Raw genomic sequence first — 6,369 nt, 5'->3', positions numbered from 1 at the left:
ACTCGATTAAAAACTTATTCACAGAACTCAACTTCAGCAGTTCACCAAAAATTGCAGAAACCTTCAACACATCCACAATCCTTGATCATCACTAATCCACACAATTCTCAGCTTTCCTCTTACAGATCAACCCATCTCCCTCTTTGCGACCGAATTGACTCTGGAACGGCCATTGACTTGGTTTAGGTCGGAGTCCTACAGATTGATCTCTCGAATCTAAGCACTCCCTTTGAAGTGCATTTGTATGAGGTTGAGTAGTTTGGTTGGTTCGAGGAATCTCCATCGCATGGTGATTCCCTCATTTCCAAAAAAAACCAGCAAACCGTTTTTCCCCATCCACAGATTGGCGACCACAGTGGGAGATTAATCTCTCGGTTACAATCTCATATTTCCAAAAAATGGTTGATCTTAGGTCAGGTTCAGTTACAAATCCTATCACAAACAACGCTAGAGCTAGCAACAACTGTGGTACTCCAGTAATTATTCCTGCTTCCAACAACGGCGCTGGTGATACCACTCCTCCTCAAACCAACACTGGAAATCATCCACTCTTTGGTCGACATCCCGAAAAAATCAGAGAAAATCCACCCACTATCGCTGATCTCATGAAAGTCCAGGAAGCCAAAAATCAAACTGATATGTCCGCTACTCAGAATGAGTTATGTAACTACCTCAAAACTCTTACTGACAAGATGTCAGACAAAACTCAGAAGAAAGGAAAATACAAGGAAACATCTCCAGGAACGGATCCTGAAATTATTCCAGTCCACGACGATGACGAGGCCCACAAATATGCAGAACCCGCTGGTTTCATCACTCGTGAGGACCTGGAACGTTTTATGGATAATCGAGGAAAGGGTCATACACCGTCCGTGCACCGTCATCAACCTACATATCCCGCCGCTACACAAAGAATCCCTCTCCCAAAGGGCTACACTTCTCCAGCGTTCACACTCTATAATGGAACGGAGAATGCTCGAGAACACGTTTCTCGATTCTTGGAAGCATTGGGAGAGCATGAACATAACCATGTTGTCCGTTTGAAGGAGTTTTCAAAATCCCTGACGGGTCGAGCGTATACTTGGTACAAAAACATCGCACCAGGGAGCATATCAAATTGGGGATAAATGATTAATGCTTTCTACATGAAATACTTCTTTGTTTCTGAGCAAGTTACCCTTTCCGACTTAGGAAGGATGGCTCAGAAGAATACTGAAAATCCGAATGACTATATGAAGAAGTTCAGAATTCAAGCTTTGGATTGTCATGATCCTAATATTACTGAGCAAAAACTGGTGGACTTGTGCATCAACAGAATGATTCCAGTCTATTGAGCCTTATTGGAAAATCTCTGATTTCAAACCTTTTTCAGAACTTCATGAGGCGGCCAAGAGATCAGCAACCACTGCTCCAGCTTTGTTAGAAAGAACAAAAACTGTCAAAGTCGAGGAACCGAATGCTCGAAGCAGCACCAATAGGCGTTTGATCAACAAGCAGTATAACGTTTAAGCTTCCATGAATGTTGCTGAAGGGAGAAAGAGAAAAGTTGAGGCACAATAATACAAGAATGCTCCTCCGGCGTCTCACCCTCCAAAAGCACCAAGGAAGGACAACCAGACTAGAAACACGCAACCACCAGTTCAACATCAACAGAACGATCAGGAAGCGCCTGACTTCCCTTTTCCTATTTAAGAAGTGATCGAACTATTAGAGGTCTGGATTCAAGATGGTGCAATCAAATTACCTTCCGTCAAAAAGGAATCGACTGAGGAACAAATGGAGAATGCACGCTACTGCCATTTTCATAGGTATGTCAGTCATCCAACAAGTGATTACTGAACTTTGAAGTGCATATTCAAAGAAAATTCCGACTAAGGGGAACTGGGAACTGAAGGAGTGCATAGAAATCCTCTCCCGATCAGAACGTTTGCACTCTCCGAGCAACCGGTCAAGGAAGCAGTTCAATCCCTAATTGAGCATATATGCGAGTTGCTGTACTTGTCAAGGCCCAAAGAGATGACATGTTTACTGCACTAAACCACATTGTGTCAGGGAAATGACTAACATTTCAGGAGACGCTCCCTGAACCTCCAGCAACAGACAAAGAGATGTATGACTGGGGACTTCTCACTACAGTCCATCTCATAGTAAATGAATTCAAGCGAGCGTTGGTTGACGTTGACACTGTTGTTAACATCATCCCCTTGAAAACTCTCAGAGATGTTGGCATCACTCGACAAGAAGCAACTCATGCACCTATCTCAGTAAGAGACCATGAAGGAATCTCCAGGAATGCTTACGGTTACATCATTCTCAAGATAAGGAATGATTCAATCTGGACGGAAACTAAATTCTTCATAATTAAGGAGGATCCAGTATATGACATGGTCCTTGGGCGAGCATGGATTCATGATGGAAAAGTTGCTGCGATATCTTCATCTGCACATTTCTCTGTTGAAGAAAGCTCTGACTCGGAAGATGATCAACCATCCGAGCATTTGGGAAAAGCCGAAGCCTTAATGGAACTCACACAAAAACCTGGGAAAAGCGCCCACGAATTCGTCATAAGGTTTCGTACTCAGGCAAGTCTTATTCCCCCTGATACATATGTATTACCAACTTTCAAATATGCTACCCTAGTCCAGGGACTCGGTTCTGCTCAAAACCTAGCTATCACCAAACGTTATGAGTGGTTAGTCTCGCCTCAGCAATACTTCACCAAGTGGTTAGATGCAGAACCTCTCAAAATTCAACACTCCACCAACACGGTCATCTCCAGAATAATGGCCGAATTTGATAAACAGTATCCTAGATGCTTCCCTCTGCGCGAGTGTCCACATGTACCATAACCATGGAACTCCACTGCTCGGGGAATCCCAAATCATAAGAAGATATTCAAGGCGCATACAACCAGGCCTCACAAATTCCAGGAAGGAGATTTAGTTCTGAAGGCAGTTAAACGTGATCTCCATTCTGCAAGGAGCTCCAATTGGGAAGGACCTTTTATGGTTGCAAGATCCATAATTGGAGGATACTACAAGCTAATCAACATGGATGGCAAGACCATACAAGTAATTCATGAGAATTGGCTCAAAGCTTTTGATGTCTGAGGTATTCGGAAATTCAGACGTTCCCTACCAGACACAAAAATATTTGGTTTTCTTTTAGGATTTTCTTTCACATGCATTTCAATTCCTCCAAAACGTTTGCAATACTTGCATCCAATATTTGAATTTAGCAATTTACCAAAATTCTTTAAGAAAAAAATCTCTATCAGATCCAAAATTCAAAAGAAAATCCTCAGTCACTCATGAATTCAAAACCAATCAAAAAATTCAAAACCAAAATAAAACCTCACATCTCTCAGAAGTTCAATGTTCGGAGATTATCGGAAGAAAACTAAAGAAAGCCGTCAAAGTATGATTTCTGCTTCTCAGCATTCTCAAAGACTTGCAAAGGCGCTCTCTCCAACTCCAGCTTTTTGGTCAGCTCAACAATCTTGGTCATTTTCTCCATCGCGACGTCACTTTTAAAAGGGATGTTCTTCACTACTACATCCTTGATGGTGTTGATCTTCTGACGAAGCCACTTCAAGTTAAAGCCAAGTCTCTCGGAATTCTCCAGGTTGTACTCCCAATCAAAGAGTACATCTTGAGTAACAGTATTTCTGGCCCTGGTTCGTATATCATCTATAAAACGCAGTATGTTGCCTAATTGCATTGTCAAGAAGTAGCTACGTTCATAATCTCTTATAACGACAATATGGCCATACATCTTCCACAACTTCTCATACATGATGGCATACCCAGTGGGAACGCTGAATCCACCAACAAATACATGATACGGGAGTGAAGCACCAAATGGAGGTTCATAAATAATCCATGCATTGGGATATTCGTGTATTACTACACGATTCTCAACTACTGGAGCAGCCTCTATTGTCATTGCAACATCCTCTTCTGGGACAGTCTCTTCTGTTCTTGGCTCGGTTTCGACAGCAACTGGAGTCTCAGTTTCCTCCACAGCTTCAGCCGCGATATTCTCATAACCTGGAAGTGCGGATCTGGTGATGCCACTGCTTCGATTCACCACATTGCTCGAATTATCAACATTGATTCCGTCATTCTCAACTTCAATATTTGGTACCTTATGTGAAGATTACATGGGATTAGAATGATTCAAGCATGGAAATCAAAGACAACCATAAAATTCAGAATGTAAGTGAAATGCGCAAATAGTGTAGAAGTCATGAAACACGTTTTCAAACAAGCTCAACTGAAGAGATTTTACACTGCCCTGTATTCAACGTATAACTGGGAGCAATTTGTAAGGAATGTAAGGTTGGGTCATATACCATTATCGTCGTATGGATGTTATCTACAACATATGAAAATTTCATAGAAATCGGATGAACGAGCTAGGAGATGTGGCCAAAACATCGGACAACATGCAATCTGAAAAACTTCTGAAGGCCTCCTGGAAGTTCACTATTTCGCCTTTTTCATGCACTAAACATGCTCAAAGTTCAAAAATATTCTATGCTAAAGCTTGGAAATTTCCTGGTCTTGAAGATACATATGCAGACTGCGAAAATCTGACTTCAGACGAGGATTCTACAGCGTTTCCAGTAAAATCTGAAGTCTAAATTTTTCTGGTGACGTATTTCTGCAAAGTTGTCCATAAATTTACATGGATTTTCATTCATTCATTCACAAATCAAAAATTTCATACTTCTATGAAGAAATTACAGGAGATATACTTACTAGATGAGTCTCTAAATCATTTGAAGGCTCGGCAATGCCGGAATCTCCATTGGCAACCCCGTCATCTTCATTCGTTTCGGGAATTCTCCATATTCTCACGTCCCAAAGAGGAGTGTGATTCATCAACATGCTGCTTATCTATAATGATTTCCTCCTGGATCCATCAACAAAAGTCATTATTATTTCATTCAAGGAAATGCTGAAATCACTTACATGAAAGGATACTCACATCAACCTCTTCATCGATGCTGGATTCTTGAATTGTTTGTATGGAGGAAAGACGAAGACCATCAATAATCGATGGAGCAGAATTCTGAAACAAATTAACAACATTCTTTTGGAATTCTAATTGCATGGACGATAAAATTGCAACGTAATTGCTAACAACTTACCAAAGAAGCGGCTGGAGACTGTGTATTATTCGCTATCATTCTATAATTCATCCTACTCCTGCTTTCTCCACCTTAGGGACTGTCTTTCCATTCAGAGAAGTCTACATGAATTTGAGGCCTCACAGCATGACCGCCCTACAATAAGTTGATCGAAACAATCAAAGGTGCGATTATCATGCTTTTACCAAAATAATAAGAAAATATCTACCTGTGAAGATTCTGGAGGTGTCTTCCTTTTATCACCACTGGAAAGAGGTTTCAACCGTGGGCGATCCAGGAGTATTTCAGCAGAAGGAAACACTCGTGTCGGAGATTTGACGTCCACTGCAAAATTATATAAGCGTTCGAGTTGCTGATTCCAGAATTCTGCATAACCTGGAGTTACATAAATATCCCGGTCGGTAAAAAAAGACACATAATCATTTCCTTCCACATGTGTGTTATCCAAATGAGCCTTCAGATACTCAACCGATGGTTTATTCATTCGATGACCTGGAGCGCACTGATCGAGACCCATTTGTCGAGCTGCTTTGTCGATATTATATTCTTCCACCTAGAATTCTGCTTGCATCGCTGACACTATGTAACCCGGAGTGCAACTCAGCATAATATATTTCTCTCCATCACTCAATTCAATGCCGGACTTTAAAGTGATAATCTCTTTAGTATCATTGAAAGTGATCAATTGCGAGAAAAAGGGAGGGCTGTCGTCCATGGACGAAAGTTGAACTCAGATTCAGTGTCTAAAATGCTGGCGAGACATGTCTTTTTCCGTGGTCTCTTTGTAGACCAGCGCATAATCCTAGCACTATCTTTCTCAAGGATAACATGATGGGTATCTACCTTGGGTCCTTGCAAGACGCTACGGGGAGTTGGGGCATATTTCTCAAGGTGCTCCCACATTAAGGCTTGGAGGAATGCGGTATTAGCATATGTATCAATCTTCATGAAACCATTGGAGACGCTGGAATCCATGACTAAAGTATCCAAATTAGCAAACAGTGAACCCAGAAACAAACTACCAATGGGAAGTTTCTCACCTTTAGCCATTTTTATACCAAAAGAGATCATAAACGGCTTCAATAAATGTCCATTGTCTTCAAGTATGTCACGGGGGAGCCACAAACATAAGAGAGCAGCAATGTTCAAAGTATCAGGTTCTTCAGGAATCACGTCTCTCGGCCACCAGTGTTTCAACCATCGAGCACAGCAAA

The sequence above is a fragment of the Papaver somniferum genome, chromosome 2, assembly GCF_003573695.1.
Source record: "Papaver somniferum cultivar HN1 chromosome 2, ASM357369v1, whole genome shotgun sequence".
In the NCBI taxonomy this organism is placed as follows: Eukaryota; Viridiplantae; Streptophyta; class Magnoliopsida; order Ranunculales; family Papaveraceae; genus Papaver; species Papaver somniferum.
The sequence above is the reverse complement of the archived record's forward strand: the minus strand, read 5'-3'. Positions refer to the sequence as shown.